This window comes from Arachis ipaensis, chromosome B4 (assembly GCF_059453495.1).
Source record: "Arachis ipaensis isolate K30076 ecotype BB chromosome B4, ASM5945349v1, whole genome shotgun sequence".
In the NCBI taxonomy this organism is placed as follows: Eukaryota; Viridiplantae; Streptophyta; class Magnoliopsida; order Fabales; family Fabaceae; genus Arachis; species Arachis ipaensis.
Genome location: NC_142439.1, coordinates 58,831,767 through 58,841,995, shown reverse-complemented (window position 1 = coordinate 58,841,995; position 10,229 = coordinate 58,831,767). Strand labels below are relative to the sequence as shown.

The 10,229-nt window shown below is 37.8% G+C and overlaps 1 non-coding gene across 1 annotated transcript; it reads right to left on the bottom strand.

Moving 5' to 3' along the window:
* Positions 1 to 9,755: 9,755 nt before the first annotated feature.
* On the bottom strand, positions 9,756 to 9,863 carry LOC148567716 (small nucleolar RNA R71). Its single transcript, XR_015881814.1, has one exon. It is a non-coding gene; the product is annotated as a small nucleolar RNA R71 (small nucleolar RNA).
* Positions 9,864 to 10,229: the final 366 nt, after the last annotated feature.

Sequence of the window (10,229 nt, the reverse complement as noted above, 5' to 3'; positions counted from 1 at the left end):
ACCTTTAGCAAAGACTTAGGCTTTCACATATGGTTATGCATAAGAAACATGGCAAGAGACTAAGTTTGGTGTTCACACACCAAAGTAAGTTCAAACGCCTACAAGAAAGTCTTGCACACTAACCAGTCATCTAAGGGCTTGAGAAACAAGCAACTTCTAATAACACTGCAGAAATTCAATCACTCTCTTGGGAGGACTACACACCATTAGCTGAGAGAAAGAAGAAGAAGCCACCAAGAGGTTGTATTGTCACTTAACTCCATTAGCATTGAATTGCTCTAAATTGGAAGTGTGAATATGCCCATTTTAACAGTAACTGTTAGTGTAGTAGTCAGTGCATCATTTATGTTTGTTTCTTTTAAAATAAATAAACTAGCTTATGTGTGTGCTTGTGTGTTCACTTTCACTTGACAAGAAGCATGTGTTGTCCCCTGCATCTTTCAATTCAATAAAAGAAAAAGTTTGAATGTGAAGTGAAATGGTCTCTGTTAGATAGAAGTGGAATAAAAGTAAGTGGTGGTATGTGTGTGATTGTATAATAGCTCACTTTTAGTGGATAAAGAGCTAGGATATCTCCTTCTAAGTAAAGAGTGGCCTACTGTCTATGAATCTCAATTGAATTAAATTCCTTGGTTAGAAAGAAAAACAAAAAGAAGGAAAGAAGAAGAAGATAGCCAAAAAGTGGCAAAACAAAAGAAAAACAAAAAGAAACAAAGCTGGACACCAATAGCTTGAACCTTAAAATATATGCCTGTGATGTCTTTGTACTAGGATCTGCTTGGATTAGTAAGCTCTTAGGAGTGCCTCAACACTTGGTGACTTGGGTTAACTAATCCGGGATCATCAGCTGAAAGTCCACTATCAAGAGCAACCTAACTACAAGGCATTTAGTAACCCAAAGAGGTGCTGGGCATCAATGTTTTAAGAAGGAATGTGAGCCAAGTGTCTATGGTGAATAATGTGTCAAGTATAAAGAAAAGAAAATGAACTTGCTACACATGACACTCAAATAAAGCTTATGAACAAAGTAATAGCCAAGGATAAAGGAATAATGAGAGGTCATAGCAGTATGTCACTTGAAGCTTGAAGGAGACTTTCTAGGCCTAGGAGTCAATAAGAAGTGAGTATTTGCATATCCACACAAAACCCCATGAACTATCAATAATACTCTGCTAGCATGAACTTCCTCTTCCATTTCATTCTTTCTTCTCAATAATTCATTTCTTGCTTGGGGAAAAGCAAGCTTTAAGTTTGGTGTTGTGATGACAAGTCATCCTAGCCTATTTTAACTAGTCTTTTTCTTTTGTTTTCATTAGAATTATGCACTTTCTTGAGCTACAAGCAAGCTAATTGAGTAGATTTTCATGTTTCCCTTGATTGAACCAACCATATATGAATTTATGCCATTTCATGAGGTTTTATGCTATATTTGTTTCATATTATGAAAGAATGAATATCTCATGATTTTGAGCATAGCTTTGATGAGTTTGGTTGATTAATGATAGGTGAAGAAAGCTTGGAGAAAGGTTGAAGCAAAGAGGAATGGCTAGGAGTGAAGAGAGGACAATGGAATAAGTGAAATTGAACCAGGAAGCAAGAAGTTAGCCCCAACGTTAGCCCCCTAACTTGGAGGCTAACGTTGGAACTTGAAATTTCCTCCCTGGCCATCCCACGTTTGCGCCAACGTTAGCCCCCTAACTTGGAGGCTAACGTTGGCACATGAATTCCTCCCTGGCCATCTAACGTTGGCACATGAAGACATAAGGGAGAAGGGCCAACGTTTGCGCCAACGTTAGCCCCCTAACTTGGAGGCTAACGTTGGCACATGAAGACATAAGGGAGAAGGGCCAACGTTTGCGCCAACGTTAGCCCCCTAACTTGGAGGCTAACGTTGGCGCCACTAGCACCAAGGGAAGGCCAACGTTAGGGTCAAAGTTAGACCCCTAACGTTGGCACCAACGTCCAAACCAGAAAAATGTGCCAACTGATATGAAAAGTTGGAGCCAAAGTTAGACCCCTAACTTTGGCTCAAACTTTTGGTCCAACTTTTGCTAACCTCAAAACCGGTTCAATTGGTTCACTTCGGTTCTTCTCCAAACTTCAAGAGCAATCAACCAAGGCCTCTTTCAACCCAATTCCACCAAGAGCAAAGCCCCAACTCAAGGCTTGAAGATCATTGGAAGAAAGTGTATAAATAGGATAGAATTCAAGTTCTTCGGGGAGCTTTCCTTTTGGAATTTTCATAATAGTTTTCGGAGAGCTTTTGTTACTGAGTGCACTTTAATTTCTTTGTTTTCATTGCTTTCAATTTCATTTTACACTTGTCTTGGATCTTGGATTGGAGAATTGAAGAAATTCTGTTTCAATCTCAATCTTGGATCTCTCTGTTTCTTTACTGTTAATTGAATTCCATTTCCGGTTCATTGTTCTTCCTCTTTTCTTTGCAATTTACATTTTCCTTTCAATTGTTCTTGTTGGATCTAGGAAGGCATTGAGATCTAGACTTGGTTTTCTAGTCTCTGGGCCCTGAGATCTCAATTTTATATTCTCTGTTTCTTGCTTTAATGTTCATTTACTTTACTGCTTCAAGATCCGGTTCAATCCCAATTCCCTTTCCCTCTTCTGTTTGATGCAATTTAGTTTTTCCTTGTTTAATTTCTGCAAATCCACATCCCAATCCCCTTTACATTTCAAGCAATTTACATTCCTTGCACTTTAAGATTCTGCAATTTACATTTCTTGCACTTTAAGTTTCTGCCATTTAATTTCTTGTTCTTTAAGTTTCAGCAATTTATTTCTTGTTCTCTTTACTTCAATGCAATTTAATTCTGCAAGTCACAAAACCATCAACCAAATCTTGATTCGCTTGACTAAATCAACCACTAAACTAAAATTGCTCAATCCTTCAATCCCTGTGGGATCGACCTCACTCCCGTGAGTTTTTATTACTTGATACGACCCGGTGCACTTGCCGGTTAGTTTTGGGTGTTCTGGGAGAAATTATTTTTCCTCCAAAATATCTCATCAGTTAGCCTCCAAGTTAGGGGGCTAACGTTGGCGCAAACGTTGGCCCTTCTCCCTTTGTAATTCATGTGCCAACGTTAGCCTCCAAGTTAGGGGGCTAACGTTGGCGCAAACGTTGGTGCCCAGGGGAGATCTTCTCAAGTTCCAACGTTAGCCTCCAAGTTAGGGGGCTAACGTTGGGGATAACATTTGCTCCTCTTCCTTGAATATTCATGTGCCAACGTTAGCCTCCAAGTTAGGGGTCTAACGTTGGCGCAAACGTTGGATGGCCAGGGAGGAAATTTCAAGTTCCAACGTTAGCCTCCAAGTTAGGAGGCTAACGTTGGGGCTAACTTCTTGCTTCCTGGTTCAATTTCACTTATTCCATTGTCCTCTCTTCACTCCTAGCCATTCCTCTTTGCTTCAACCTTTCTCCAAGCTTTCTTCACCTATCATTAATCAACCAAACTCATCAAAGCTATGCTCAAAATCATGAGATATTCATTCTTTCATAATATGCAACAAATATAGCATAAAACCTCATGAAATGACATGAATTCATATATGGTTGGTTCAATCAAGGGAAACATGAAAATCTACTCAATTAGCTTGCTTGTAGCTCAAGAAAGTGCATAATTCTAATGAAAACAAAAGAAAAAGACTAGCTAAAATAGGCTAGGATGACTTGTCATCATGTGTCCTCCTCGGGATAGCGTTATTTAAAGAATGAGGGTCAGCACAACGTTAAAAAAAAAAACCCCGAGAAAAAAACCGGAGGAGCCTGCCGAAGATGAGGCCATTACGGCTCGTCTTTATGTGTCCTCCTCGGGATAGCGTCATTTAAAGAACGAGGGTCAGCACAAGGTAAAATAAATAAAAAAAAATGAGAAAAAAATCGAAAAAAAAAAACCGGAGGAGCCTGCTGAAGATGAGGCCATTACGGCTCGCCTTTATGTGTCCTCCTCGGGATAGCGTCATTTAAAGAATGAGGGTCAGCACAACATTTAAAAAAAAAACTGAAAGAAAAAAAAAACCGAAGGAGCCTACCGAAGATGAGGCCATTACGGCTCGGCTTTATGTGTCCTCCTCGGGATAGCGTCATTTAAAGAACGAGGGTCTGCACAACTTAAAAAAAAAAAAAGACCAGAGAAAAAAACCGGAAAAAAAAAACCGGAGGAGCCTGCCGAAGATGAGGCCATTACGGCTCGCCTTTATGTCTCCTCCACGAGATAGCGTCATTTAAAGAATGAGGGTCAGCACAACGTAAAAAAAAAAATCCGAGAAAAAAACCGGAGGAGCCTGCCGAGGATGAGGCCATTACGGCTCGCCTTTATGTGTCCTCCCCGGGGTAGTGTCATTTAAAGAATGTGGGTCAGCAGAAAAAAAAACCCGAGAAAAAAACTGGAAAAAAAAACTGGAGGAGCCTGCCGAAGATGAGGCCATTACGGCTCGCCTTTATGTGTCCTCCTCGGGATAGCGTCATTTAAAGAACGAGGGTCAGCACAACGTAAAAAAAAAAAAAAAGGCCGAGAAAAAAACCGGAGGAGTGATGTGTATTTTTTTGGAAAACAAATTCCAAACACACAAATCTAACCGGCAAGTGTACCGAGTCGCATCAAGTACTAATAACTCACGTGAGTGAGGTCGATCCCACAGGGATTGAAGGATTGGGCAATTTTAGTTTAGTGGTTGATTTAGTCAAGCGAATCAAGTGTTGGTTGAGTGATTTGTGATTGCAGAAACTAAATTGCTTGAAATGTAAAGGGAGAGGGGTAGATTGCAGGAAATTAAAGAGCAAAGAAAGTAAATAACCTGAATCTTAAAGAACAAGTAATGTAAATTGCAGAAACTTAGATTGAAAGAAATGTAAATGGCTGAATCTTAAAGTGCAAGAAATGTAAATTGCTTGAATTATAAAAGGAGTTGGGAATTGGGATTGCAGAAATTAAACAAGGAAAAGTAAATTGCAACAAGCAGATAAGTAAAAGATGAATTTAATTGCAGTAGATCTCAAACAGAAAATATAAATTGGCTTGAAGAAGCGTTCAACAGAAGAATTAAAAGGAAATTTCAGATCTTAGGGGTCAAGAGACTAGAAAACCAAGTCTAGATCTCACTACCTTCCTTGATCCAATTCAGAAATCAATTGCAACAAATTAAAGATCAAAACAGTAAGAAAACTTGAATTCAAATCTAAATTCTCCAATGGTGCAGTGAAATGAAAACAGAGATCTCAAGGTGAGATTGAGACAGAATTTCCTCAATTCTCCACACCCAAGACTCAAGCAAGAATTGCAATAAAGGAAATGAGAAAACCAAAGAGGAAGAGAATGGAATTCTCTTCCCGGATCCAAGTTACAGTAAGAACAAACTTCCAAGAGGTGTAAATTCAAAAGTAAAGATCCTCTTTTCTCTAAATCAAACTAACTTCTATTTATACACTTTCTTCTAATGGTCTTAGAGCCTTGAATTTGGGCCTTGGCCTTGATGGAATTGGGTTGATAATAGCCTCTGTTGATTGCTGATGAGCGGATAATTTATACGCTTTTTGACATTGTTTTTAGTATGTTTTTAGTAGAATCTAGTTACCTTTAGGGATGTTTTCATTAGTTTTTATGTTAAATTCACATTTCTGGACTTTACTATGAGTTTGTGTGTTTTTCTGTGATTTTAGGTATTTTCTGACTGAAATTGAGGGACTTGAGCAGAAATCAGATTCAGAGGTTGAAGAAGGACTGCTGATGCTGTTGGATTCTGACCTCCCTGCACTCAAAGTGGATTTTCTGGAGCTACAGAACTCGAAATGGCGCGCTTCCAATTTCTTTGGAAGGTAGACATCCAGGGCTTTCCAGCAATATATAATAGTCCATAATTTGGCCAAGAATAGATGACGTAAACTGGCATTCAACGCCAGCTTTCTGCCCAAATCTGGCGTCCAGCGCCAGAAAAGGAGCCAAAACCAGAGTTGAACGCCCAAACTGGCACAAAAGCTGGCGTTCAACTCCAGAAAGGACCTCTACACGTGAAACACTCAAGCCCAGCCCAAGCACACACCAAGTGGGCCCAGGAAGTGGATTTATGCATCAATTACTTACTCATGTAAACCCTAGTAGCTAGTTTATTATAAATAGGAACTTTTACTATTGTATCAGGCATCTTTTGATCATCTTAGGATCTTAGGATCATCTTTGAACGCATTGTTCTTAGACTTTGGGGGCTGGCCATCTCGGCCATGCCTGGACCTTCACTTATGTATTTTTAACGGTAGAGTTTCTACACTCCATAGATTAAGGTGTGGAGCTCTGCTGTTCCTCAAAGATTAATGCAAGTACTACTATTTTCTATTCAATTCATCTTATTTCGCTTCTAAGATATCCATTCGCACCCAAGAACGTGATGAAGGTGATGATTATGTGTGACGCTCATCACCATTCTCCCCTATGAACACGTGCCTGACAAACACTTCCGTTCTACTTGAAATAAGCTAGAATGAATATCTCTTAGATCTCCTAACCAGAATCTTCGTGGCGTAAGCTAGAATGATGGCGGCATTCAAGAGAATCCAGAAAGTCTAAACCTTGTCTGTGGTATTCCGAGTAGGATTCAATGATTGAATGACTGTGATGAGCTCCTAACTCGCGATTGCAAGGCGTTAGTGACAGACGCAAAAGGATAGTAAATCCTATTCCAGCATGATCGAGAACCGATAGATGAATAGCCGTGCCGTGACAGGGCGCGTGAGCATATTATTCACTGAGAGGATAAGATGAAGCCATTGGCAAGGGTGATGCCTCCAGACGATTAGCCGTGCCGTGACAGGGCATTGGATCATTTTCCCGAGAGATGACCGAAAGTAGCCATTGACAGTGGTGATGTATCACATAAAGCCAGCCATGGAAAGGAGTGAGACTGATTGGATGAAGATAGCAGGAAAGCAGAGGTTCAGAGGAACGAAAAGTATCTCCATTCGCTTATCTGAAATTCCTACCAATGATTTACATAAGTATCTCTATCCCTATTTTATTATATAAAATTTTCGAAAACACCATTATCACTTTATATCCGCCTGACTGAGATTTGCAAGGTGACCATAGCTTGCTTCATACCAACAATCTCCGTGGGATTCGACCCTTACTCACGTAAGGTATTACTTGGACGACCCAGTGCACTTGCTGGTTAGTTGTATCGAAGTTGTGAACCATGGTATTGGCACCATGTTCTTGGCGCCATTGCCAGGGAAAGAAAGAGCCGTAAATTTTACATAATCAAAGTGTAATCACGATTACGCGTACCAAGTTGCTCACGTTGCCAGGGATTGTTCGAGCCTGGACATCACAATTTCGTGCACCAAGTTTTTGGCGCCGTTGCCGGGGATTGTTCGAGTTTGGACAACTGACGGTTCATCTTGTTGCTCAGATTAGGTAATTTTCTTTTTTGTTTTATTTTCAAAAGAATTTTTCAAAAATATTTCTAAAATTTTCTCATCTGTTTTCGGAAAAAAAAAATGTTTTCAAAAAATAAATTATTCTATAGATTCAAAATTTTTAAGAATAAATTCTAGTGTTTCATGAAGCATGTTGAAGCCTGGCTGGCTGTAAAGCCATGTCTATTCCTTTGGGAATGAGTATGTCAGGCATGTCATATCTGAATTAAATGCTGAAGCTTGGCTGGCCATTGGCCATGTCTAGTGTTTTGGACCGGAGCTTTCATTGAAGGCTTGGCTGGCTAGTGAGCCATGTCTAATTCCTGGACTGAAGCTTTAGACTAAGAATGCAAGATTCCTGGAATTCATATTAAAAATTTTGGAATCCTTATTTTTCTTTTTCAGAATAATTTTTCGAAAAATATAAAATAAAAATCCAAAAAAATTTAGAAAATCACAAAAATCAAAAAATATTTCATGTTTCTTGTTTGAGTCTTGAGTCATATCATAAGTTTGGTGTCAATTGCATGTGCATCTTGCATTTTTCGAAAATTTCATGCATTCATAGTGTTCTTCATGATCTTCAAGTTGTTCTTGGTAAGTCTTCTTGTTTGATCTTGATGATTTTTTGTTTTGTGTCTTTTCATGTTTATCATATGCATTCTTGAATTCTTAGTGCGTAAGCATTAAAGAATTCTAAGTTTGGTGTCTTGCATGTTTTCTTTGCATTAAAAATTTTTCCAAATTGTGTCTATGATGTTCATCTTGACATTCAAAGTGTTCTTGGTGTTCATCTTGACATTCATAGCATTATTGCATGCATTCATTGTTTTGATCTAAAAATTTCATGCATTGCATATTTTTCATGTTTTTCATAAAAATTTCAAAAATTAAAAAAATATCTTTCCCTTTTTCTCTCATCAAATTCGAAAATTGAGTTGACTTTTTCAAAAATTTAAAAAAAAATCAAAGTTGTTTCTTATGAGTCAAATCAAATTTTAAAATCTTATCTTTTTCAAAATCTTTTTCAAAAATCAAATCTTTTTCAAAATTCTTAGTTATTTTCGAAAATTCCAAAAATATTTTTCAAAAATCTTTTTCTTATTTTTGTATTAAATTTTCGAAAATAACATAAACAATTAATGTTTTGATTCAAAAATTTGAAGTTTGTTACTTGCTTGTTAAGAAAGATTCAAACTTTAAGTTCTAGAATCATATCTTGTGATTTCTTATGAATCAAGTCATTAATTGAGATTTTAAAAATCAAATCTTTTTCAAAACTAATTTCAATCATATCTTTTCAAAAATACCTTCTTATCTTATCTTTTTCAAAAATATCTTTTCAAAATATCTTTTCTAACCTCCTAACTTCTTATCTTTTCAAAATTTGTTTCAACTAACTAACTAACTTTTTGTTTGTTTCTTAACTTTTTCAAAACCACCTATTTAACTCTCTCTCTCTAATTTTCGAAAATACCTTCCCTCTTTTTCAAAAATTTCTTTTTAATTAACTAATTATCCTTATTTTTATTTTTGATTTTAAAAATTTTCGAAAAAAGATACTTACATTTTTCAAAAACCATTTTCGAAAATTCTCCCTCTCCCATCTTATTCTATTTATTCATTCATATCCTAACATCTCATTTCACATCTCTGCCATCCTCACAGTTGTGTTTCTTCCATTATATTACATTCTTTGTCTCCCCCTCTTCTTCTACTCACACAGAGATCCTTATACTGTGGTATAAAGGATCTCTATTATTATTATTTTTTTCTGTGCCTTCTTCTTTGTCATATGAGCAGGAGCAAGGATAAGAACATTCTTGTGGAAGCAGATCCAGAACCTGAAAGGACTCTGAAGAGAAAATTAAGAGAAGCTAAATTACAACAATCCAGAGAAAACCTTTCAGAAATTTTTGAACAGGAAGAGGAGATGGCAGCCGAAAATAATAATAATGTAAGGAAGATGCTTGGTGACTTTACTGCACCTAATTCCAATTTACATGGAAGAAGCATCTCCATTCTTGCCATTGGAGCAAACAACTTTGAGCTGAAACCTCAATTAGTTTCTCTGATGCAGCAGAACTGCAAGTTTCATGGACTTCCATCTGAAGATCCTTTTCAGTTCTTAACTGAATTCTTACAGATATGTGATACTGTTAAGACTAATGGAGTAGATCCTGAAGTCTACAGGCTCATGCTTTTCCCTTTTGCTGTAAGAGACAGAGCTAGATTATGGTTGGATTCTCAACCCAAAGACAGCCTGAACTCTTGGGATAAGCTGGTCACGGCTTTCTTAGCCAAGTACTTTCCTCCTCAAAAGCTGAGCAAGCTTAGAGCTGATGTTCAAACCTTCAGACAGAAAGAAGGTGAATCCCTCTATGAAGCTTGGGAAAGATACAAACAGTTGACCAAAAAGTGTCCTTCTGACATGCTTTCAGAATGGACCATCCTGGATATATTCTATGATGGTTTATCTGAGCTATCAAAGATGTCACTAGACACTTCTGCAGGTGGATCCATTCACCTAAAGAAAATGCCTGCAGAAGCTCAAGAACTCATTGACATGGTTGCTAATAACCAGTTCATGTACACTTCTGAAAGGAATCCTGTGAGTAATGGGACGCCTATGAAGAAGGGAGTTCTTGAGGTTGATACTCTGAATGCCATATTGGCTCAGAATAAAATATTGACTCAGCAAGTCAATATGATCTCTCAGAGTCTGCATGGAATGCAAGCTGCATCCAACAGTACTCAAGAGGCATCTTCTGAAGAAGAAGCTTATGATCCTGAGAACCCTGCA